This window comes from Vombatus ursinus, unplaced genomic scaffold (assembly GCF_900497805.2).
Source record: "Vombatus ursinus unplaced genomic scaffold, bare-nosed wombat genome assembly UNPS02014810.1, whole genome shotgun sequence".
Classification (NCBI taxonomy): Eukaryota; Metazoa; Chordata; class Mammalia; order Diprotodontia; family Vombatidae; genus Vombatus; species Vombatus ursinus.
The window spans coordinates 447565-475402 of NW_020954588.1; positions in this window are offsets into that span (position 1 = coordinate 447565).

Below are 27838 nucleotides of genomic sequence, written 5' to 3' on the forward strand. Positions count from 1 at the left end.
GAAGGGAAAGTGGAAGCATTGATTGCAGACCACTTTCTCAAGTTTACCACAAAATGGAAAAGAGACATGAGATGATAGCTAGAGGAGATGAATGGTGTAAGTGAGGATTTTTTGAGGCTGGGAGAATCATTGAGTATGTTTGTAGGTAGCAGGGAAGCAGCCAGTAGAGAGGGAGATGTTGGAGATAAGAGAGTAGGGATGACAAAGGGGGCAATCTGCTGGAGAAGATGGGGTGGAATGCGATCACTTGTGCATGGAGAGGGATTTGCCTTCACAAGGAGTAGGGCCACATCTTCATGTGAGACAGAGTTGAAGGAGGAAATAATGGGAGAAGTTATCTGAGTAACAGAAGGAAGAGGGAGAAAGAGGGAACTCTCAGTGGATGGCTTCATTTTTCCCTCCAGCAAAATATAAGGCAAAGTTCTCAGCTGAGAGGATGGAAAGAAGGGGAGTCAAGGGATGTTTGAGTAGAGATGAAAAAAACTTTTGGGACCATGAAACGAATAGGAAATTGTAAAAGGATCGATTATGTTGTGGCAGTGAAGGTGTAGTTGAGATTATATATCACAAATTTGTAGTCAACCCAGTCAGCGGTTTCATAATTTTCTCCAGCTTTGTTCAGCAGCATGTGAGTAGGAGTGAAGGCAGGGGATGATAGGAATAATCCAAGATTAAGGATTGGCAGGGCAAATTTGGCAATAGGATAAGGGAGTAAGGGACTCGAGAAGAGGACAGTGTAGAGTTGAACTGGTTCATCAAAGGATCAGGATGGAGATGGTACCAATTTGCATTGATGGAGGGAGTTTCTCATTGGGAGTTCCTTATATCAATGAAATCATAAATCCTGACCAATACCACCAGTTAGGAACTGAGGGTAACCCCCCAGAAAAGGCAAAAATAAAACATTCCCAGCCCTCAAGGACTTACATTCCATTGTTCATTTGCTTGGAGTCAGGAAGACCTGAGTTCAAATTTGTCTGAAGACTCTTACTGTGTGACCCTGTACAGGGCACTTAAACTCTGCCTCAGTTTCTTCAACTATAAAATGGGAATCATAATAGCGCCTATCCCACAGGGCTGTTTAAAGTTCTATAATCTGAATTATTATATTACAACCTATAATAAGGGCTGTATCAATGAGCATCATACATCTTTTGCCTGGAGCCCTTCTAGTAATCTGGTAAGTATGACCCTAATAAGTAATTAGCGCAGACCTATTTGAACCAGATGAGAGAAAACATTAGTAGCTATTTTCCATGACAGAATTTAAACTTTATTTCTGAATATTTTTGTTGAATAAATAATGCAGTAAGCTCTTTGAGAGCAAGACCCTTGTCTTACTTTTGTGTTTCTCAGTGCCTAGTATGTAATACTTACTTAATAAATATTTATTACTATGAGTAAGTAAAAATACCACTAGAGATAAACATAATACTATAGTGTTTAATAGCATCTTTACCAAAGATATTAATAATCAATTCATAATGGAAATATTTTTTCAAATTGGTTCAGTGGCATCCCCTATTCCTCATATAGTCACAGACTGTGCACCCTGAGGGGCCTGTGTGGAAGGGGAAAGGGTATGTCTCAACTGCTTTACCTGGTGATGGTGGAAGATTTCATGTATGACCACATGCACCTATCTAGAATGAACTAGTTGTTTTTTAGCACCCGTTGATGGAATCTTCAGTTGCCTACATGAGTCTGCTCAGCAGTCTGGTAGCAACAGGAAAGGGGTGCCTAAACTCAGAGAAATCATACTAATTTTCATTACCCTAGTGGGGATTCCAGGTACCAAACTTGAATGAATTTATGATATGTATGGAAATTCCCTCCATCAAGGCAGATGTATTCTATCTATAACTTAGTAGATAAATCTCAAGAATTACCTGAGGCCCGTAGATACCAAGTAACTTGCCCAGGGCCACACAATTGGTAAGAATTCCTGGCAAGATTTGAATCCAAGACTTCCTGACACCCAATAGAGCACTCTAATCACTAAGTCATGCTGCCTCTAAATGCCTGGCATATAGTAAGTGCTTAATAAATGATCTATTATCTATCCTCTACATATGTATCTATCATCTATTTGTCTAGTTCTAAGTAGGTGGCACAACGGATAGAGTGCCAGGCCTGCAGTCAGGAAGACCCATTTTCCTGAGTTCAAATCTGACCTTAGACACTTACTAGCTGTGTGACTCTGGACAAGTCACATAACCCTGTTTGCCTTGGTTTCCTTATCTGCAAAATGAGCTGGAGAAGGAAATGGCAAACTACTCTCTTATCTTTGTCAAGGAAACCCCAAAATGGGGTCATGAAGAGTTGGATAGGATTGAAAATGACTGAACAACAAAGTACTACTTCATTAAGTAGAGATTCTTTTAAAAAATGCTTTGAAGTATATAAAGAGAAAAAGAGCATTTACCAGAACAGTTCACTCCCAAGGCAAGAAAAAAATTGCATTGAAAACATGTGATGGAGTGGTTTTGATTGGAAATCCAAGCTTGTTGCAGATGTGAACAATTGCATCAAAATAAAAATTAACCTTTAGGTCAGAGAGGAAAGGGTTGTCATCATGATTATTTGTCAAAGCTTCTCAAACCAAAGCTAAAAACCAGACACTGAGACAGGGCTGGTGTCTGCATACAAACACTCTACCTTGCTAATTTTATGCTGTTGCTTTTAAGGAAAATTCAAAGACGGTTCTAATCGATGATAGAAACAGGCCTCTTCATTTCACTTTTTCTCCTTGTTGGAATGAATCTTATCTTGGTGACAGGTTTATGACTGAATTTATCTAAGTGTTGTCTTTACCTGGCTTAGCATAGCAAACATTACATTGAGTTTTTCATGCAAATCTTGCTATAACAGTTTTCAGGTCTCCATTCTAGCACTTAACAGCTGGGGGCAATGCTGAAGTTATTTCATCCCTTTCAGCCCTCGTGTCCGCATCTGTAAAGTGGAGATAATAACTCTTGTGCCACCTCCGTCTCAAGGTTGTTGTGGGGAAATCGTTCTAGGAACCTTTGAGTGTTAGAGAAAAATGAGCTAGTGTCTTCATCATTGGCCCAGGGAATTCTAAGTCAGCAACTTCTCTACAATTTCTACTTTTAGATGGTCACCTAGATCACTGAGAAGTTAAATGACTTGCCAAGGGTCACATTGCCAGTATGAGCAGAGATAGAATAGAAATAAATTCAAATAAATTCAAAATAAATTCAAAGCTAGGGGAGATGGGGAGATGAACAACTGGGTCAATCAGCAATGGGCTTATTCATCCTTCGAGCTCTATAAAGTTATAGGAGCTTTGAGTTTTCACTGTGGCATCTAGGGTTCCAGTGGAAGCTCATTTGAAAACTATTATTTTTCTTTTTATACTGTGGATGACAATTTCTGACTGTTACTCCTTTTTTAATCTGTAAGAATTGTTGACATTTTCTAGAGAACAGTTTGAATTACAAAACACAGTATTCAGCCCTTTCCGTAGTAACTAGAGGTGCATACAAAAGTAGTTTGAAAACATCTCTCTTCTTGATTTCAGTTGAACTGTTAAATAAGGTGCAAGAAAAGATTGTTTTAAAAAATAATATTAGCTCTTGCATTATTCAGCAGCATACAGGGACTATATTAGACCCTTTGGAATATCTGACTTAGACTTTGTGGTTATAGTATCTACTTCTTTTGAAGAAAAGTTACACAAATTTGGGAAATCATAGTGATAATACCAATAAGAATGTAATACAAAAACAAGCAAGTGTAAAGTCTACTCTCCTCTAAAGCATGGAATTCATAGGAAGACAGATTTTTAAAAAAATTTAATCCAAAGAAAAACTTTCTAACTTTTCAGGCATGGGTTGAACTAGATGGCCACTGAGGATTCTTAAAATTTTGAAATTCTATAGTTTGATAATGAGGGTTGTCCAAAAGAGGAACAGCAACCTTGGAAGGTAGTGAGTTCACCATTAGTAGAAGTGTTTAAATAGAGTATAAATAACTATCAGAGCTGCTATAGAAGGAATTCCTAGGTTGGAAAGCTGGACCTCTAAGGTCCCTTCTGACTCCAAGTTTTCATTTTATGATTCTGCAAATGCAGTATTTTTAAAAGTGACGGCATATCCTCATTCTGCATAGCAAGCTAAATGGTCTTCTAATATCACATGATTTTAGTAATAAATATATATGTATGTTTTTCTAGACTTAACAGAACAGTGATCTTAAGGATACATTATAGGATTGGCCTATTTTTTTTAAACTCCAGGGACTTGTTAAGCACAGGTAGAAGGACAAGTAAGGTTAGGGTTGGTAAGAAAGAATGGTGGGGGGCAGAGTTTATATGCTATGTTATCATCTTTAGTGGTTGTGGTCAAACTAGGAATAGAATTCCATTTGTCCTAACTATTGTTCCAGAATATTTCTTCCTTGTTCCTACCTGCCTGTCTTCCTCCCAGCACCCCTCCCCCTATTAGATTCTTTAAAGGGTTGCACCTAAAAAAACAGATCTTATAAAAAGACTGCAAATGACTTGAACTTCAAAGCCATAGCCCTCAAAAGGTATGGACTTCAAGTCAACTCAAGGCTAGATGGGTCTTCAGAGTCTAGATTAGTTATATGGAATATGGGTCAACAACCCCCACCCCCCTTTTTTTTTTTTTGCCAGGGCAGCATGACTGCCCTGTGGACATTTTCTTCACTTTAGATTAATTTCCATCAAATATTATTAATAGATGGAGACAGCTAATGTTTTTGCTTTTTTGTGCTTCAAATAAGACATAGGAACATATTATCACAAATCTGGTACGAATTTTGAGAGGCCATGTCAACTTGCTGCACCTTCACCTTGATTTTTCACTCCTTTCTGCCCCCAAACTCCCCAGTTTCAGGCAGAATTATGTTTAAATATTCCCAGATCAATACTGTACAACCCTATTTTAAAAAAGAATTATATAGAGATTTTACAGTCTTTTATTTGTTTAAATGATAGAAGGGTGTATGTGTGAATGTGTGCTTAATGCTTATCCTTGGTAATCTCTTTCAATGTATAAAAACCAAAATTCTCCAGAGATCTTTTACAATGCCTATCCTAAATTTCTAACACTGTATCTTAAATCATTAGCTGGGAATAAAGGGGAGGAGCTTTCAAATATAGAAGTGAGAAACAGGATAGGGAAAGCCACCAATGTCATCCATGATCTTTATTTATCTCAAATACCCTTCTGAAATATTTAGTGGCTTAACCAATACAGCGTACTGAAGGTTCTTTTTGTCAGCAGCTGGTTTATCTTGATTTGAGAAGGGTGAATTGTTTTACACACTTCTCATTTTGTTCTGAAGAACACTGGATGTTTAAAAACTTTCAAATTCCCATGCCTCCCTCTGTGGCACTCCTCCAAACTAAGTGCCATCTAATATCCATCTCTTGCCTTCATATGACATAATAACATTTTTTGCCACAGATTTTTTTTAAAGGTGGCTTTAAAAAAATTTAGGATTTTTGTTGTTCTTGTTCTTGCAAATATGTTCCAACTTCTCTGCTTAATGCTCATTTTTCCTTGAGAAATTGATTGTAATTTTGCTTGTATAACTTGGTATATATCTTTTTGTGGTTTGCTGATCATTTTCTTGTTGAATGAATCAGTATGAGTGAATGAAAAAGTATTTATTAACTACTTACTATGTGCAACAAACCAAGAATATAAATAGAAAAACAAAACACTCCCTTTTCTCAGGGAATTTACATTCTGATGGGGGGAAGGCAACATATATAGGAAGATGCAGCTGTAAGCCAGATGGAAAGATACCATGGTTTTTAGACTTTGGTGGCAAAGCACTTTAATTATAAAATGAATGAATTGAATATTATTTTTCATGTTAGGGTCACATGGATTTTATTGGCAGATTGTCACTTAATTTAGATGACTCTGCAAAGTACTCTTGAATAATGTTCTAGAATACGACATTTTATTTTTTTCTTTTTCTAAATTTTCTGGAATGCCAGTATTCCTAATGTTACAGTATTTTGATGTTTCTTCCAGATTTTTCACTTGTACCTGCAAGGTAGCTAATTTTCTGATTAGAAAAAATTATTTTCTGAGCTTTCTATCCCTCTTCTCCCACTTCACTCCATCTACATTTTTGGACATTTTGTTTTCCGTTTAAGAAAACCTCTGTTGGCTATTTCTGTTTTTAAATTGTATTTTCCGTTTTGGTTATTTTCTCATTATTTCCTCTTGATTTTTCAAAACATTTTAAAATTCTAACTCTAATTCCTTCTATAGATTTTAAATTCCACAAGGTCTTCTTTTATTTGGTGTTGTTATTTTTTCAACCAATTTTAATGATTAAATTACTTAAATGAGTCCTCTATTTGAAGTTTTACTCAGGATACACTATGCTGTTTCTTCATCTGCATTATTTCTGGTCCTTCAACTATTTCAGTTTAAAAATATATATATATATATATATCTCAGAACTCTTTACTTTGCTCACTTACTTTATTTGAGGAGAGGGGGACAAATGTGTGATTTTTTTTTTAATTTGCTGTCTTCTAAAAGCATTTTTTTTTGTTTTTCTATAATTTTAGCGCCATCCTTCAAATCAGTAAGACCTAGGTTCGAATCTTCCTTCAGACATTTTCTAGCTGTGAGACTCCATGGAAGTCAGCTTCTTTCAGTCTATTTCCTCATCTGTCAGATGGGGATAATAATAGGATCTACATCACGTAATTACTGTGAGGATCAAATTAGATAACATATGTAAAGTGCTTTGCAAACTTTAAAACGCTACATAAATGCTAGTTATTTTTTAGGGGTATTGAGGTTAAGGTTAGGAATAGCTTCTTTATAATCTCCCTCTGCTATTTTTGGGGCAGTGGATAAAGGGTTGGGTTTGGAGTCAGGAAGACCTGAATTCAAATCCAGGCTCAAACACTAAGGAGCCATCTGACCCTGGGCTTAACCCTGGTTGCCTCGGTTTCCTCATCTGAAAAAGGAGCTGGAGAAAGAAATAGCAAACTACTCTAATATCTTTGCCAAGAAAATCCCAAATGGGGTCAGGAAGAGTTGGACATACAACAACAATAACAACAGCAAAAACAATTTTGATTGGAAGCCTCCAGCCATCCATAAATGGCCAATCAATCAAGTCTTTATTAGTTGAACAGTAGCAGTTACATTCAATAAACACTGATTAAGAATCTTCTATGTGCAAGACACTACAAAATAAAAAACAATCCCCACCCTCTAAGAGCTTGCATTTGCTATGCCCAAGGTAAGCAAAGACGAAGCAATTTGAGGGGGGGAAGAGCTCTATTCAGTAGAGGCACTCCTCTGTCAGCCCGTCAACAATCATTTCTGAAAGCCTTATTATGTTCCAGATATTGCACTAAATGCTTAAGTTAAAAAAAAAAAAGCTAAACCTCAGTCCCTGCCCTTAAGGAACTCATATTCTAATGAGAGGGACTACATGCAAACAACCATGTCAATATGTATATGCAGACTAAATGGGAGCTAATCCCAGGGAGAAGGTTCTACCAGTGGAGGGGACTCTTAACAGAGGGTGGGATTTGAGCAGAGTTGTAGCTGAAGAAGGAGAGTATTTCAGGGATGAATCTCGATCCAATGAATCTCTATCCAATGAATCTCTATGCAATCTCTATCTCTATCCAAAGGTACATTCTGCAGATGGGTTGTCACATGTGAGGTACAACCAGAAGGCTACTTTAGCTGCATTGCAAAATGGTAGGAAGGGAGTGAAGTGTAAAAAGAGTGGAAAGGTAGCCAGTGAAGAATTTTAAATGCCAGAGGATTTTATTTTTGGAGGTGATATGGAGCCTCTGTAGTTTATTGAGTATGGAAGTAATGTATTTAGACCTATCCTCTTGTAAAATCACTTACCTAGCTGAATGGAGGCTGTATTGGGGTAGAAAGAGAGGTGCTGAGTCTTTTTAGGAACATAAAGATTCCAAGATACAGAGATAAGGAGGGAAAGCTACCTCCTAGACATGAGGTTAATCTATATAAAGACACAAGAAGTAGGAAAGGGAATACCAAGTTGGGGTTAGGGGGTATAGTAAGGAAACAGGTTTGACTGGAATGTAGAGAACATGAAGGAGAGTCATGTGAAATAAGTCTGGGAAGGTGGGCTGGAACTGGAGTGGTATCTCCAGAGCCGTGTTGAGACTATGAAATGTCTACTGTATGGCTTGTACTACCATCATCATTACTGAGCTCACAATCTGCCTGGATCCACACAAATCTGAACTTCACTTAAGGAACGGTAGGGGAGTCTCCAAACTATGACTTCTGTACAGGAAAGATCTGGTCCCAGGGTACTGAAATTCAGATGGGAACATATGATTGAAAATATCCTATCTTAAGGGTACACACACACACACACACACACACACACACACACACTCACACATTTATATGTAAATTATACATATGAAGATTTTATATATATATGTATATGTATATATATACATATGGAGATAATCTCTAAGGTGGTTAGAATTCAAATGACACAGAATCTTATAGATAAGGTTTCAACATTTTAAATCTCATTGAGAACAGATATAAATGCAATAATACAATACAATTCAGAAGCTGGATTAGTTAAGTTATTTTATGATTGTTCATAGTGATATTGAAGATGATGACAATGAATGTCTTTTGTTTATTGCTTTCAGGTTTGCAAAGTACTTCATAATGAATAAATGCCTCATGATTTAAAGGTTGCATAATTGTAGATGGCTCAGTCTAGCCTAGAGATGGCAGAGGGATCCTAGGAGTCATAAGTTATCCCTCCTCATTTTTCAGATGAAAAACTAAGGCCCAAAGAATGATAGGCCCAAAGTGACACAAACAGTGACAGTCAGCATTTGATCTTTACTGCATATGTGACCTTGGAGGAGTTGATTAATGCCCTGGGCCTCAATTTCATTTGCAAAATTAAGGTGTTAACTACATTAGGGGATCTTAACTGGGGGTCTGTGAATTTGAATAGAAAAAATTACATCTTTACTCTCACTAAACTCTAATTGAAATTTAGCATTTCCTCTAATTATAAATAAAAAAAGAAAAAGAAAACATTTCTGAGGAGTCCATAGGCTTCACCAGACTGCTGCCAAAGGAGCCCATGATGTGAAAAAGGTGAGGAGCCCTTGGACTAGATGGGCTTTGAGGGTCCTTCAGCTGTAGATCGATGATCTTGTGAACTTCAAATCCTAGGGCTTGTCCCACTGCACCAGGCTAGCTACTTTTTTTACAGATTTGTAGCTATTTGTCCTTCATCTCTGGTCCTATTACTTCCTATCAAATCCCATAGCTTTGATTACGTGGACCTTTGTCAGCACGACTTTCTGTAGCGACTGTACTAGAAGGAAAGCTGAGCACCACAGAATCGATGCTTTCCAATGGTGGTGCTGGAGAAGACTTTTGAGAGTCCTTCGGACGGCAAGGGGGTCAAATCAGTCAATGTTTTAAGAAATTATTTCGGGCCATTCCCTGGGAGGTCAAATACTGAAGCTGAAGCTTAAATACTTTGGCCACATAATGAGAAGACAGAACTCATTGAAGTAGACTCTGATGGAGGAAAAGAGTGAAGGCAAAAGAAAAAGGAGATGGCAGAAGATGAGATGAATGGACAGTGTCAGGGGAACAATGAACATGAACTTGGACAGACTTAGAGATAGTGGAGGATAGAAAGGCCTAGTGTGCTATGATCCGTGATCTTTTACTTCCCTATACTTGACTCCTCCTTCTAGAGAAGCAACTTAGATTCTAAATCACTTTTCTTTCATATTGATTTGTTTTCAGAGATAGTTATCCTCATTTCCATTCTCCTCATTTCTAGGGAGATAGGAGAATGGAAAATTTGAAACTAATAAAATAAACTCCAAGTGTTCGAAATTACTTAACAGACCTCATTGAACAGTGAATTTTGCTAAATATTTTTGATTTTTCTTTAATTGTGATAGTGTTCTATGTATGGAACACATTTGAAAATGAAGAATGAAAAATATATGTTTGACCTTTTTATTGGTCAGTTAACATAATTATTAAAATAATTATGTCAGGAGAGCTTATTATTATCAGTCCTTTTATTATTTTGTTTTCAGACAGATCTTCATCTAGTTACCTTTGTTGAACTATTCCTAACTGACTTTCACACGTCTCATCCAATCTTATGATTTGTTTTACTTACCTCCAGAGAACTGGGCCACTGATGCTTACTACTGTGTGACCTTATACAAGTCAGTTAACCTCCCTAGGCCTCAGTTCCCTTATCTATAAAGTGAAAGTATTGGATTAAGTGGCCTCTGAGGGCCCTTCTAGTTCTGGATCTATGATTTTGTCATCCTTGGGAGCATATCATGGTTTTGCTACTGACTCACCGGCATGGCACCTTAAACAGTCTAACTTTACAACAACAATAAAAAAAACCCAACTTTTTGGTACAAGGATTTCCTCCTACTAGATTTTTGATTCTTGTTCATTATAGGAATACTGTTACCATGTGGGAAAGAAATGAGTATTAACGAATGCTTTGGAAGAAGTTTTCAGAACCTGATGAGCTGTGGTTCTTAGGTCTGTAATAATTGGTTAAATAGATGATTTCATTTCACCTGTAATATTTTGGAATGTTGTGACAATCTCTTTTACAGTAAGAACAGGTCAGGTAGGGGCGTAACTTGGAGAGTGATCACTATTCCATGGCAATAAACCCTAACCATTACTCACTACTGATGTATTGTAACATGGATTTAAAAAAAAAAGACAAACAAAGGGCACAGTCTACACTGGTCATTCTACACATGGGTGTCTATCCCCAGAGGTCAATGGCAGTTGTTTATTTAGATCAAGGGCAGTCTGGTCTGAAGAGAGAGGCGATAACAAGTAACTGAAGGTTTCTTTACATTGTGAGGATTAAAAAAAATAGAAGGGAAAAATATGCATTATCCTTAGCCCCAAATGACCATCTGGTTTAAAACAACAACAAAGCTTTCTTTCAACTGTGCTTATACTGTATATTTTCCATGTTTAATCTATTTTTCCACTCTCTCTTGAAAGTCAGGGTTTCAAACCCCTTTGAAGTCTGGTGCTCTCTAGGGTTGGCCTCAAGTGTCTCTCAGGGAATTCAGTTGGGCCTGGGTGACACATGATTCTGTTTAGAGAGAATGTAGCTACCTTTTCAAGCATGTGCCTTCCTTGCACATAGTAAATCCTCAATAAATGTCTGTGGATTTGAACTGAAGAATGTGCTGAGCCTTCTATATCATCAGTATAGTGAGCCCTGGGTAAGGAACTCCTTCCAGTGCAGATTGTTCTGAGGTGCCTGACTTGCCCAGAATCACACAGTCAGTCTGTGTCAGAGGTAAGATTTGAACCCAGTGTTCAGTCTCTCTATCTGCTATTCCACAATACCTCTCAGCATTTAATTACAGCCAAACAAAAAGAAGACCCATGACCAAAATATTCTCATACTCTAGCGTGATGACTTATTCGATATTAAAAATAATTTGTGTGTATGTGTGTGCACCCACATATTTGATTTCTTATTTCTTGTTTTCTTTAAGCCTCGCAATATTCTAGACTATGTATTTTCCAACTGTGGTACTTGCAGTAAAACTTACTGTTCAATTAGTTGTATTGATTAAATTACTTTTTACTACACAGGGTTTATTTGATTGGTTTAAAAAGTTCCTTTGCTGGTCTATGAACCCAGTTGTATTAGAAAATGCCCTGGTCACTGGCTCTGTGGTCCTAGCTAAGTGTAGGAATAGCCTCTCCTACCCTTTCTACCTGCTCCACCCTTTCTCCCCCATCCTCTACCTAGGGAGCCACAGGGGAGATAGTGCATCTGTTCTGTAGATTCTGTACAGGGAAAGGAGTAGGGGAGAAAGATTTATTCGATTGTGGTAAGGAAAATGAGAGTAACTGTTAAAATGTTAATCATATGACCTCCGTAGGCAAGGACAAAACCATCGTCAGGTATCTTCAGATGTGTAGACTTCTCTGGGAAGAATAGAGAGTTGAAGGGAAGTCATCCAATCCAACCTACTCTTTCTGACTGATGATGGAACCAGAGGCCAGAGCACGGAAGAGACTTGTTTAAGGTTCTGGACCTAGTGACCAAAAGAGTCAGAATTCTAGTACGGATCCTTTGACTTGAAATCCAAGGTATCTTCCTCTCTACCATGTGTATAGTTGCCAGCTGCTTCATTAGGGAGGCGAACAACAGCTCCTCTAGGTCAACAGCTGTGCATAAAGTTATCCAAAGTGGCTTAAACAAGATGAACTGGTTAAGTGGGGAATATCAATTCCACCCCTTAGGGACTCCACTTTTGAATTTCTATCTTCCTTCAAAATACAGCTGAAATACAGGATTACCCCATAGTAGTAGCTTTTTCTGATACCTCCCAGTTCTCTGAACTTTTTCTCTTCTGAAATTGCCATAGGAGTATGGATTTAGAGATGGATGGGAACTCAGAAGTCATTTAGAGCAACTCTCCTTTTACAGATAAGGAAACTGAGGCCCAGAGAGGTCTAGTTCATATAGGTAATAATTGTTAGAGGCAGGATTTTAACCTAGATCATCTGACTTGTATTCCTTCGACAGTTACAGTAACAGTATTTTCCTTAATACTTTATGTTCACTTATGTACATATTATATCTGTGTTTCAATCAAAAAGCATTTATTGAATCCCTACTCTGCCAGGCACTGTACTTGGGACTGGCTATACAACTGCAATTAACGGAACATTTCTTTCTCTCAAGAGACTTACATTCTAATTTCTAGTAGAATGTTAGCTCCTGGGGCCTGTGACCAGGTTGTCATTTGGCTTTGTATGCCTGGCACCTAGCATAGTGTCTTGCCCATTTTTTGTTGAGTTCAGTTTAATTGAAAAAATGGATTGTTCATTGACTCACTCCAAATGGATCTCCACCAACCACCTGTGAATAAGAATGAAACCACCCAGTTTGGCCACAAAACGTCCTTTTATCCTCCCCAAGGCCACGCACAAGAATTAATAGGAAATAGCTGAATCCCAGTGTATGGTTTGTCCGTAGTCCAGCAAATACAAAAGCTGTTTTGGAAAGATACGTGCAGTGGCCCAGATCAGGCCTTCAATGGCTGACCTCACTTTATCTGCACTGACACAATTTGTTCTGTCATTATAGATAATAAAGAAATACTTTGTCCTCCCATGGTACCGTTCTTCCAAGAAGCAATTTACAAGCACAGCAGTATTATCTCTGTAGCTCTTGCCACATTCCTCAGAGGTAGGTGGCGAATTCCTTTTCTTTCCAACACAGCAAAGGGGAAAGCTTAAGGAGGTGAATGGATTCCTTGCAGGTCACAGCAGTGGGCTTTATGGGAAAAACAAAACAAAACAAAACAAAACAAAAACGATGAGACCAGGCTTTGTGACGGCGTGTTTGTTGCTTTACTCCTGTGGGGGCAATTGTGAGGATTCTGTGATTCCTGATCCCCGCCTCCTCCTACCCCCAGACTCTACGATATTCTTTTCTCCCTTACTCCCCAAATGTCAGTCATTGCTCAGCTCCTGTTCGTTCAAGGCTTTGGAGGAGGGAGGAGGGAGGAGAAAGAGGAAGCTGTGTTGCCACATTCATTTTGCCTGCATATTGACGGTCCTACCCACACCCACAAGCTGTTTTGAATTTCGTAGTCTTGATTTCTGTGTCCTTTCTTCCTGGTTTTAAAGAGTTAACCTCTTCTTGAATTTAAAGTGTTAAATTTAATAGAGATTGATTGTCTTTTTGGTTCCAAGGCCAGTTCTCTATCCACTGTGTGACATTGCCTCATGTGTCACATTCTAGATTAAAATAAGACCTTGTTAAGAAAAGGGGAAATCACTAAGAAGTAGCTTGGAAATTTCTCAGGGTTCAGAACTATTTTTATTTAACCTGCAGATTGTTTTTTCATAAATCCTTCTCTAAAGCTGCTGCAACCTCACCTGCTTCTTCTGTTAAAAATATTGACCCTGCTGCTTCCAGCTCACCCTGTTCCCCACCACTCCCTGGCCTCCCACTTCTTCCTGTCCTCTTGAGCAAAATTGTGTTACGGGACACAGAAAGTTCAGCAAACTTGGCTGTGGGCCCCTCTCTCTATATTCTGGTCTTCAGACTACCGGGTATTCTGGAATTTTGGTCACTGACTGGAGTTTGTGGTGAATTTCCAAATAGTTAATTTTTTGTGGGTTACCAATGTTAATGTAACATATCATTTAGGGTGTGTGGGTGGGGTGGAGGAGGAGGATAGATTGAGCTATGAAAGTCCATGCTTCCTTTGGTTTATAGATTAACTTTGTTACATGTTTGGGGTCCATAACACTAGAGTGCCCTTGACTGGTGCTATGTATAGGTGGAATAATGGGACACTTAAAGGTAATGGTTTGATGGACACAAAAAGGGCACCATTTTGTCGCCTGAAATTCCCACCTTCAATTACCCTAATTGAGTTCCTTTCAATGCAACTAACATTTCTTTTTTTTTTTTTTTTTTTTTTTTAGGCAATTGGGGTTAAGTGACTTGCCCAGGGTCACACAGCTAGTAAGTGTCAAGTGTTTGGTCTGAGGCCAGATTTGAATTCAGGTCCTCCTGACTTCAGTGCCTGTGCTCTATCCACTGCTCCACCTAGCTGCCCTCTACTAACATTTCTTAAGTACCTACTTGGTGCATCACCCCCAGAGAATGGTACTTATCATGGAACCTGATCATTGTGAATTAACTATTTGGTGATAAAAAGTACTAGCTTTGGAGTCAAAGGACCTTCATTAAAATTCCACCCCCGAAGTTTACTGACTGTGATCTTGGGTAAGTCAAACTTAACTTCCAAAGGTCTCAGTTTTTTCACTTGTGGAATTAAATGGACTCTGAGGTTCCTTTCAGCTTATGATCAATGATCATAAGAAGATCTATAAAAATGGAATCCTTCCCCTTACCGAAGCCTGACCCTGCTAGGCAGATGTCTAAGAAGGTGATTATGAATGGTAACAGAGCATTTAGGGGCCCTGAAAGAGTTCAGCTCCCCAGTCCTGGACAAACTACATACTAAAGAGTGCTGGAAAAATAACAAATTAAAAAAACAAACAACAACAAGGATGCAGAGTGACTCTTAGGGTTCTTTCAAAAATCATGGAAAAAAATAATAATAGCTAATACTTGTAGAGCACTTCAAGATTTTGAAAAGCACTTTGCATATGTTAACTCATTTGATTCTCACAGCAACCCAGTGATATAGGTGCAAAAATCAGGAAACTGAGGGACAGGAGAAGTCAGTTGCTCAGGGTCACAAAATTAGGGAGAATCAGGATTTAAACTCAGGTCTTAATTACTTCAAATCCTGTGCTCTATCCACTGTGCCACCTAGCTCCAGAATGGGAGAAATACCAGAAGACAGGTAAATATCTCAGTTTTTGAAAAAGGAAGATCATTCTAGACAAAGGTAATTTCCATTGTTCCCCCATTATCCCCATCCCATGGTTACTAGACTGGTAATCAGGGACGAATATGGATATAATATGCCTGAATTTTAGCAAGACCTTGGAAAAAGTCTCTCATGTGGGCTGGATGAGAATATAGTTGGATAGGCTTGGAGTTGAATGAATGATCTGGGTAATGATTAATGGATGATGCCAGTCTGGAGAGAGGTCTCAGGGATTTGTCCTTGGCCTTATTCTGTTCATCATTTTTATTAATGACTTGGACAGAGACATAGCTTTGATCTTCCAATTTGCCTTGTATATAAATTATATGTCCATAGTAATTTCCATGTTGTCTTTCTCATTAGAAATATGAGCTCCTTGAGGGCAGGGACCCTGTTTTTGCCTTTCTTTATATCCCCAGGACTTAGCATAGTGTCTGGCCCATAGCAATCACTTCATAAATGATTATGGGGAGTCATGAGTGACATCCTCCAGGGTTTAAACCACTACCAAGTGGAAGAGGTAACAGACTTTTTCTTCTTGACGTGAGAGGGTATAAGAAACCATAAGCGTTGGGTTGAAGTAGCAGAGGGGCAGATATAGGCTTAGAAAAATTTTCTTATAATTTGAGCTATCCAAACACGGAATGGGCTGTCTTGTGAACAGTGGGTTCCTTCATATGGGAGGTCACATGAGGCTAGATAATCACTTGTGGAGGATGTTGTCAATGGGATTCCACTTCAGATACAGTGTGGATTCTATGGCCTTGAAGTCCTTTCCAGCTTTGGTCCAGAATTCTGTGATTCACTACCTGGTTATGATATTTTTGTTTACAATATTACACAGAGACATACTGGTATTATTCCAGTTGCCCCTACTTCCTTGTACCTTTAAACCTGCTGTGCATAGCTATGATATCACTCATGACTACTAATACTGTTTCTTTGTCTTTGACTTGATGGTCCTGTGAAACATTCCCGGGCACGCTTGGGGGGGGGCGGGGGGGGGGGGGGGGATTTACTCTGCCTGGAAGGCAGGTGGAAGGGTTTCATCAGAACCTGGCTGTAGAAAGTAGTTGTCTCTACTGACTCAGAGGTCAGCCACAGAGACAAAATTCCTTCCTGGTTCTGTTCTTGATGAACTGTGATGTCATACATAATAATTGAGTTGTTTTTTTTCTATATCTGAGAAACACAAAATTAACAGTTTCACATGGTTTATATCATCACCAGATTGTCTGCAGGGTGACATGTTTTTCGACCTAACAGACCATTTTCTAAGTCGTGCAAGAGGAGGAAGGGATCAAATGAGAGCACAAATTGTATTAAGATGAGCACATTATAATACCCTCTTTTCCTATCTGTGTTCACTACACTACTCCCCACCCTGTAAAAAAAAAATACAAATTGACAACCCAATTAAACCTAAGTACACATGACCAATACTCATATGGACACCATAAACAAAAGGACATTTTCAAGTTATTGGATCATGAAAAGTACATAATAGCAAACCATAAATTCACTGTGAGCTAATGTGGTTTGGAGGGAATGTGAATGCAAACTTAGAGACATAATTTCAAAGCAGGTACAAAGAAATATAAGGGTATATGTAACAGATGGAAATAAGTTGTAGTTATATAGCTTATGAACTCAACTGCATTAATCATTTCAGTTATTAATTTAGCAAACAATCACTTTTAGCTCTAGATCTATGAGTCTATAAATTCATTTAACTTCTCTGAGCCTCAGTTTTCTCATCTGTTAAATGAGGGACGATAATACTTGTACCTGTCTCCGAGGGTCATTGGAGGCTCAAATGTGATAATGATGTAGGAGAAGGCCTGACTCTGGTCAGGACCCTATTTGTTCAAGTTTAATGTTGGGATGAAATGATACACTGATTCAACAGTTAGCAAAAGGAGATTTGTTTACTTGACCATGGCACAGACAGGAGATTCAAGAAGGATACTTCAGCACTTAGTTTGGGTAAATGGACCCACCCAATTACCCTATGGAAACAGGTCTGGTCAGCAGGGCAGAGTGTGGTGACTTCTATGATCTTGGGACATCTGCTAAGTTTGAAAGGCCTGGAATTCATGTGAGTGGGCCTTTTTATGCCCTTCTGTGTCCAGGAAGCCATGGCCAGAGGTTACTAGGAAGCTGGCCAAAGTACAACTTGAGCCTTGCCCTTTTTCCCTCATTAAATCCTGGAGACAACTTTGTTGCCTTTTAAGCAAAAACTAGCCTAATCCTCAGATTGATAGGGGAATAGGAGCAGGGTAGTGGTGATGGTGGTGGTGGTGGTGGTGGTGGTGGAGAGAACCCTCAGTAATCTTGGCCCTATCACAGTATGTAAAGTGCTACTTAGCATGGCAGTTATTATTATCTATGAAATGGTAACAGTAATACATGCACTCCCCACATCATGGGGTTGTTTGGAGGAAAGTACATTGTAAACAATAAAGCACTATAGAAAAGTGAGCTGTTATCACAGATAATCTTAGCAGTGAATCTTTTCTATCATAAGATATATAGATTTGCTCATTATAGTCCCCCCAAAGGAGAGATACTAATATCCAGAGCCATCACCATTCCAAGAAACAGACCTTCAAAAAGTAAAGAATGAAGTCAGAAGTCCATCAAGAGGACCCATTGGGTCTGCATTCCCCAGCTAATCACCCTAGTACTACAAAATTAGGGAGTGGATCAGAGAAATCTCTTCTGACTGCCCAGCTGCTTCCGGAATGTATGTGTGTTTTTCAGGCCCCCCAAACCAGAGGGCCCTTTTCTGGAATCCAACAGGTCTGCAAATAAAATCAAGAGTTCCCAGTACAGTGGGAGCATTGATGAGGGGATATAAAGCCTTGGGCTATGACAGATAGCAGGAGCATTAAATAAGTGAAAATTGCCTTCCCAAAGAAGGCAATTAGAAGATTAAAAGCAGGAGCCACAGTTGCCTGCAGCCATTAGCACAATTCTGACCCCAAGGAGCCTTTTATGCCTGTATTTCAGGGAGAGATGACTTCTCATTGGATGAACTTTTGGTCCTCATATATGAAACTAACATCCCTCAGTTCAGAAGTTATGTTTGTGATTGGGAAATGTGAGTAGCTGGATGAAAGGCAGAAGTTCTATAAGGCAGACTGTAGTTATGAAACATAGTCACCCATAAAGAAAGAAATTCCAGGTCTATTATGGTTAACTGGGAGACTCTTGAAAAGTCTTGATCATTCAGGTGAAATGATATCCTGACAGTTGCTACCTTCTTCTGTACTTTGTTTTGTAACTCTCAGATGTAGAGTGTATCATGACTATTTGTCTTGGTATTTTATTTCCCTGACAAAGGATTAAGCAGATGAAGGCAAAAACCATGCCTTATCTAAACTGTATTTTCCGTGCTCAGCACACAATTAGGCGCTTAATAACTGTTGACTCTTGTTGATGTGGAAGAGAAATGGAAGAAATAATGTTATGCTGTAATTGTAGTGTAAGGCAGTCAAGATAGATGGTAAGGTAAAGTAATTTTCTGGAGGGTTTTGAGTCCTCAGATATAATCCTGAAATTAGAAGGGAACAGAGGTTGAGTTTGTGTTAGGTCCTTTTCTTTTCCCTAAGTAGGAATTTATTTTTTGAAGCATTATTAAGTAATAATAATAATAATAACAATAATATTATGTAAAATGTTAAATGTAACGATAATAGCAAGGATTTAGACTTGTCCTCAGACAGTTTCTGTTTTAATTCCACTGAAAAGGAAAAAAAAGATAATAATAATATTCAAATTTTATAGTGCGCTATAGTTTACATACTTTCCTTAAAGTTTGTTTCCTTAAAAAAATGGCTTTTTGAAAAAGTGCTGTCATTTCTCAGTAATCATCATCTACACAATAGAGCTTCTCCTTACTAAAAAAAAAAAAAACCAAAAAACTTTTTGTTGCTGAGTTGTTTCAGGCTCTCTGTGACCCTATTTGGGGTTTTCTTGGCAAAGATACTAGCTAGAGTGGTTTGCCATTTCCTTTTCCAGCTCATTTTATAGATGAGGAAAGTGAAGCAAACAGGGTTAAGTGACTTGTCTAGGGTCACACAGCTAGTAAGTAAGTGAGGTCAAATTTGAACTCAGGTCCTCCTTTCTCCAGGGCCAGTGCTCTATCCACTGCACCAGCTAGCTGCCCTATAATAAAAAAAAATACAATTAGGCAAAACAAAGCAACACATTGATCATGTCTGATAGCATAGGCTTATGTATCAGTAGTTCACTACCCATCTACTAAGAGAAAAGGTATTTATTTCATTTTCAGTCCTATGGAGTCAAGATTAGTCATTGTGCTTGATCTGAATTCTGAAGTCTTTAGGTGTAGTTTATATTTTTTTTTTTTCTCTCAATACCCCAGATGAAGTTTCTGGAGCATGCATTATTAGTTCAGACTTAGCAGATGAGGAAATTGATTCTCAGGTTAAATGAGTGAAAGAATGATGCATTCATTGAGCCCTTAATATGTTCAAAGCACTGTGCTAAGTGCTGGGGATACAAATAGAAAAACAAACAGTCCTTGATCTCATGGAGCTCACTCTCAAAGTTAGAGACAAGAAGTATGCAAAGTTTTAGATATAAGTCAGATAGAGAAGTCAGGAGATATTTAAGGGACGGCCGCAAAGCAGATATCAGTGCCTCTTCTTAGTTCCACTTCCACTGACAAAGTCACATCAATTTCTGATGTTGAACTGTCTGACAGTTCCAAGGACTTTGGTGGCAGGAACTTCAGTTTCTCTGACTGTAGCCTCTGCAGGAGCAGTTGCCAGGCTGTATCCCCAAAGAGGCTGCTTTGCAGGATGATGACTGAGGGCACTAGGCTCTTAGGTTCAGAGTCCTGGGTCATCTGCAGTAGAGTCAGAGAGGATGTGGTCATCTATTACTACTGCTGCTACTACTACTACTACTACTACTACTACTACTACTACTACTACTACTACTACTACTACTACTATTGCTACTGCTACTGCTACCACTTACTACTGCCAGTTTGCTTGAAGTCAAATAGACAATAAGAGGCAGAACCAGGATTCAAATTTATACTCCATCTGATTTTTTTATACCATCTGATCAAATTTATACTACCATGCTGATGGCTCACGTTAAAAAAAAATCCTTACTTAGACTTAAACATATTTTGATTAATATTATCTACATGATACCAATGAGTTAAACATTACATAAATTGAGTCAAGCAATTTTAAGATAGAGACTTTAAATGTATAACACAGAAGAGACACAATCACTTCAAAATCTGTCAATATCCTCTTAATAATTGACATTTATAGCTCTTAAATTTAGTCAGAGTTCAACTGAGGTGAAAATGCAACTGGGCCACCATGTATGGAAATAATTCCTGCGTGCTTCTGATTTCTATTCTCCATGTAAACAAATGGATGACAGCAATTCATTCCTGAAGAGTCAAATTGTTTCCATTCAGGAGGGAGAAAGAAACTTACTGTCAAATGAGATTGAATTGACATGCAGTGTTCACAGTTTCTTCTTCCTGTGAGATGGTGGTTTATCATTGCATATTCTTTTCAAAAATGCTCAACAGAACATCCTGAACTACATCTGCAGACCTGAGGTTCAATCTTCTGTGACATCTAGGAATTTTTCTTTTGTCTTATCATCAGTGTTTTCCATTACCTCCACAGCAGATACAGGCAAACCAAATGTTTCATTGAGTAAACAGTCCATCTCAGAATTCCGCAAGTTTGTCTCTTTCATTTTATCTGTTGTATTGTATGTCATAGAGTTTTGGACATTGTCTACTATTGGGGTGTTTATTTTAAGGAGCTGCCAAACAGAGTCTTATTGGCTTAGAATGTACACATTTCAAGGGGTCTTTATAGATCAAATTGTACCATCTGGACAGAGAATTTGCTTCAGGATGCTTTTTTTGTTGAGTATTATTCCGTAGAACAGCTTCACTGGTAGAACTAAGCATATGATGTTTCTGCAAAATACTTTGGGAAGATGTGGAAGATGATGGTGAGATTGATGTAATTGGGGAAATTTACAAGTTTCCACTCTGATCTTGTTAAAAGATGTTGAGTCTTTCATCACTTTTATTAGTTGACTATATCTCTTGTTTTACCTCTCCTAGATTAAGGATACCAAATTTCTTCCTAATCAAGAGTCATTACTTGTTTCCTGAGAATTTAAATCCCCTTAAATTTAAGGAAATGCATTATAGTAATGGAAAGTTGTATAGGGTCAATCTATATGTAATAATGAAAATGAAGATAATGACAGTTGTTACTCAATTTAAATAAATCACATTTATATAACAATTTAAGCTTCCTAATATGCTTTCTTTACAATAATCTTGGCAGGTAAGTATTATAAGTATTATTATCACCATTTTGGAGGTGAGGAAACTGGAGCTCAAAGAGTTTAAGTAACTTACCTACAGTCATACAATTAACACCAGAGCAGGGATTCAAATCCAGGTCTTTCCTACTTCCAACCAACAATCTAATAATTGCTAGCATTTATATAGTGCTTTTAGGTTTGCAAAGCACTTCACAAACATTATCTCATTTGAGCCTCACAATAATCCTGTGAGGTAGGTGCCATTATTATTCCCATTTTACAGATGAGGAAACTGAGACAGAAAAAAGTTAAGTGACTTGCCCAGGATCATACATTTAGTAAATGTTTGAGGCAGGATTTGAATTCAGTTCTTCCTGACTTTAGGTCCAGCACTCTATGAACTGTACCAAATCTACATATGAAGATGAAATGATATAATGTATATAATGTACTTTGAAAATCTTAATGTGCTATAGAAATAGCAACTAATATTATTGTTTCATAAATTTATAAGCCGGTAAAACTGTCCAAAAAAGGAGACCTGGTATGGCAGTTATTAAAATCAAGTGCACTAAATATCAGGCATGTCACTAAGACATTAGCTGACCTTTGCCATATTATTCCACTTCATGACAACTCAATTTTATAAAAGGGGGAAAATAATTTACATTGAAAATGACTCTATCTAGAATAAGACATTGTTCTCAAATAATTTTTCCATGGTAGTGTTGATAAAGAGCTACATGTCAGTGCGCTTATTCTGTTTCGAGAAACAAAGATGGAGGAACATGTTGCCATCTTGGTCTATACTAACTTTAGTTATCTTGTCAAAAACTGAATATTATATGAGGAAGATCAGTGCATTTTTAGAACTGGAATGAATCTTAGAGTGTATCTAGGTCAGTCCTTTTATTTTATAGATGATAATGCAAGTCCAAGAATATTGTTATTTGCTCAAAGTTACATAGCTATTTAAGACAAAGAACAACTTGAATCATGGTCTTGCGGCTCCTGGGCCAGTAGACATTCCACCATACATGCTTCATTTGTGTGTGATCTAAAGCATTCTCTTAAAACAGGGAGAGAGAGAGAGACAGAGAGAGAGAGAGAGAGAGAGAGAGAGAAGAGAGAGAGAGAGAGAGAGGGAGAGAGATGGATGTGTAAAATAATGAATTATATTACCATAGAATTATGCAAATGATCTTGAACTATTTTTTAAAGGTATTTAATAGAAGGGTAGTGGCTAGGTATTGAAGTGGATAGAGGACCCAGCCAGAAATCAGGAAGACTCATCTTCCTGAGTTCAAATTGGGCCTCATATACTGACTAACTGTGTGGCCCTGGGCAAGTCACTTAACCCTGTTTGTCTCAGTTCCCCATCTGTAAAATGAGATGGAGAAGAAAATGGCAAATCATTCCAATATCTTTGCCAAGAAAAGCCCAAATGGAGTCAGGAAGAATTGTACGCAACTGAACAACAATGGAGATACTCTATGAATTTATATAATAATTCTGAAAAATTCTACCGTTTTGCCAAAATATAGTACTTAATTTATGTCACACTCTTTGATACAGAAGCTCTAAGTTCCCTCTTCTATCTATGCTCATATTCTTGACTATAGACTAAGTTTAAATTCTTGCCAATATTAGAGGATTAGCTTGGAACCCTTTCATTTTAAAATTGGGAGGGCTCGCCCTCTAGAGGTCAAACTAAAAAGTGTCTAACTGCAAAATGGACGTAATTATATATCCGCATTATAACTAACACCAAACAATTTTAGATCTAGGTAATCTTTCATTTCACCCCGTTTATTTAACAAATGAAGAAAATAGTATCTAAGAGGTTACAAATTTTCCAAGGTCTCAAAGACATCTAGTAGCAGCTGTTGAAATAGAACCTAGATTTCCTGACTTCAAATTCATTGTTCTTTCTGAAAAGCCGTATGAACAGTGAGGAAAACTTTCCATGACGAATTGCTGCAATTAGTAGGACTATCATAAGCAATGTGAAGGAAATATATCAAAACAGTCAATGAGGGTTCCTGTTCTCTGGAAAAAAATAATTTTAGAAAGCAAAGCCAAAAGGATTGCTGTGATTTCTACCTATATTCACTATTGATACAATTATCATTTCCTATAATCATAGAATCTCAGAGGTAGGAGGGACCCCGGAGGCCATCTAGTATAATCATATTAGATATATGCTAAGATGCCATTGACTTAGAAACCACTGTAACATAGATGTAGCGGATAGAAAGCTTGACCTTAAGAATATTGAAGACCTGGATTTAAAGTCCCACCTCTAAAATATTCTCTGGGTGATCCCAATAAGTCAACTTAAGCTCTGAGTTTAATAGGCAATTCCCTAAGTTGCATAAGAGATGCCAATATGAATTAGTAGAGAAAGTGTCCTTGTTAGAGGACCTTTTTTACTGGACTTATGATTATAATATCAGTATAATCACAAGTCCAGTAAAAAAGGTTGAGTTTCATAATTTAATTTTTCTCTTGAGGATGGATAGAGAAAAGACACGTGGAGATGAAGGTGCTTCTCAAAGAACCAGCATGATGGCCGGCCAAGGAAAATTCCAATTTCAGTTCAAACTTGTATCAGTTGGTGATGATGGTACTGGAGAAAAAAAATTCACATTTGTAGAATGTGTCTCGATCGGTGAATTTTAGAACTATGTAGCCATCCATACTAACACAAATTCTATTAAATTTAGTATAAGGGGATACAGCTGGCCAAAAGAAATTTTATGGTCTGTGAGATGGTTATGACATCCAAGCTCAGTATGTAATTATAATGTTTGATGTGACATTAAGAATTACAAGAACTTAACTGGCATAAAAAACCTATTATGTGAAAACATCATGATGGTGTTGTGTGACAACAAGACGGATATTAAGGACAATGAAAGTCAAGGTGAACTCTCTTGTCTTTCACAGAAAGAAGATTTAACTCTACGATATTTCAGCCAAAAGTAGTTACAACTTTAAGAAACCTTCTTTTGACTTGCTAGAAAATTTACTGAAGACCTTAATTTGGAATTTGTTGCCATGTCTGCTATTGAATCTTTAGAGATTGTCATGAACCCAATCCTGGCAACATAGAATGAACAGGGCTTATAGATTGCTCGACTACTGTGTGTTTTGATCAAGATGATGACCTTCAAGGGGATGAAACTGGAGTCCAGAGGCAGCAGTCAAGTTTTATAGCAGCTGTCTTGTGATATCAGAGTTTTAGTGCGTTTGCCACTTTGTTGTATAGCTGAGAAGAGCGTATGCTTCATTTGTGGGATGCTAAAGGAGATGAATGGGTTTCGGGGTTAACAGAGTATAATTCATATTTTGGGCCTACATATTTAGTTCTTCAGTTTCAACTCTAAGACTGTCGCATGATTTTGTGGTGAACATTGCTTGTTACTGTCATTCCCAGTCCTTTTAAATGTAGATCCTAAAAAAAATTGTATTTCAAATATAAAACAAAGAAAAATAGATGGAGAAGATATGCTATTACTAATGAATCTTGGTTTAATTATCCCCTATCCCAGTATGCATATGATAAAAGAGATTGACATTTATACATAGATAAGAGGTTTGCAAAACACTTTGCCTAATTCTCATCCAAGCTTCACTACAATCCTTTGAGGTCAGTAACATAGGCAATCTCTTTTTACATTTGAGGAAACAGAGGTTATGACCTACCCAAGGTCACTTAAGAAGTAAGGGTTCAAATCAACAAGAATTTGTTAAGTAACTATTACATGCTAAGTGATGAGGATATGAAAAAAGGTAAAAACTGTCCCTGCCCTCAAGGATATTACAGTTTCATAGAGGTCACAGCATACAAATAATATGGACCAACAAGATATATACAGGATAAACTGAAGATTATTTACAAATAATATATATATCCATATGTGTATATATATGTATCTATATATATATATATATATCTTACAAATTGAAAAGGATCATGAGGAGGGCACTAGTATTAAAAGGGTACCACAAAAGGCTTCATGTAGAAGGTGAAATTTTAGCTGAAACTTGAGGGAAATTAGAGAAGCCAGAAGGACAAAAGGAGGAAAAGAATTCCGGGTATGAAGGACAGCCAGAGAAAATGTACAAAAAAGAATGGAAAAGGAGAGGAAGAGAGCTATACTGGTAGAAGAGAAAGAGATGAAAGTTAAGGAAAACTATCTCAAATAATTGGGGTATGCAAGTAGAAGTCTATGTCACCTAGGAGAAAAGGGAGAGCAGCTGATGCTTGAACCTTACTCTTAGCTGAACTGTGGAAGGAAGGAAGGGACAATATATGCACACATCTAAAGTTGAGTACAGAAATAAACCTCATTTAACAGGAAAAGAGGAGGGAAAAGGGAGAAGAGAGGTTAGATTAAGGGAGGGATTGCATTAAGCAAAACAAACTTTAAGTATATACAAAAATATTTGTAGCACTTTTTGTGGTGGCCAAGAATTGGAAAGTGAAAGGGTGCCCATCAAATGGGAAATGGCTGAACAAGTTGTAATATATAAAAATGATGGAATACTATTGTGCTGTTAGATGATGAGGGGAATAGTTTCAGAGAAACTTGAGAAGACTCATATGAACTGATTCAGAGTGAAGTGAAGAGAACTTCATTTATACAAAACCAACAACATTGTAAAGTCAAATCACTTATAAAGATTTAGGAACTCTGATCAGGGTAATGACCAACCATTGTTCCAGAGGACTAATGATGAACTGTACTACCTATCTCCTGATAGAGAGATGAAAGACTCACAGTGCAAAATGAGAGATTTTCTTTTTTGGACACAGCCAATGTGGAAATTTGTTTTGTTCCACCATTTCTTTGGGATGGGTGGTAGAGGAAGGATATGGAAAGGAGAAAAGAAATATTTTTGCTAATTGAAAAAAATTAATCTTAAATTAATTTAATTTCTTTGGGCCTCAGTTTCCTCATCTGTAAAACCAGAAAGTTGGAATAAATATCCTCATAATGTCTCTCTCAGCTTTACATCTGTGGTCCTATGATCATTCATACCTGAATATTGGAAGCAGCATTAGAAATCATTTTGAAAACTTAATGATTATGATGATAGCTTTGATCTTCTGAGTAATGTTGTAATATTTTTTACTAAGCAAAATGTTACACAAATTTAAAAGAATAAAAATGCCAAGCAGTGTTCAGCTACTTACACAGCTAACATTGAAGAGACTTATGCCACTTAAGTAGCTGAATATCTCAATGTGTTTACTTAATTATAATCCTCCTGGGAAGTCAAATCCTTTCCAGAATCTAACAATCTAATTCAGGCACATAAAAGGAGTTGACAGGTAGTTTTGTTCACTATTTTCTCTCTGTAAAATATCTCAATTTCCAAACAGCAGGTTGGGAACAATGGGGCTTCTTTGCTGTGCCACTAATTCCTGGTCTGATTACCTACAGCTTCTCTGGACAATTGAACATTTAGAGGCTGAGTATGGCATGGTGGGAAGAAGGTGAACATGGACAGGCAGGGGAGACTTTTGGTAAGAGTAAAAGGAACAACAAAAACAAAAATGGGTGCCTTTTATAGCCCCTTAGGCCCCAATTGAAGATGAGCTCAAGGCTGATTGGATCTTAGTGGACCTCTCTGTAAAAATCACACATTTCAGGTGTTCAGGACAAGCCTAGCATCTGAAGTCAGGATATGAAATTGACTTGAAACTACCTGTTTCAAAAACTACCTACTATATAGATAACAAGGAGAAAAAGACAAATTTCTTTTGCTGAGAATCATATTAATATCATTGTTGGCACACAGAATAGCATTTTCTGCTATGTTCAGCAGAAGCTGCCTACAGTTTAAGGGTGATTTCGGTCTAGATGGACAAAATATATATGTGTGTGTATGTGTATGTGTATGTGTGTGTGTATATATATATATGTGTGTGTATATATATATATATATATATATATTCATATCACCTCATAAGGCCATTTAAACAAAGCAAGTCATTGCCCAGTCCCACTCCTTGCTCCCACTCTCCTC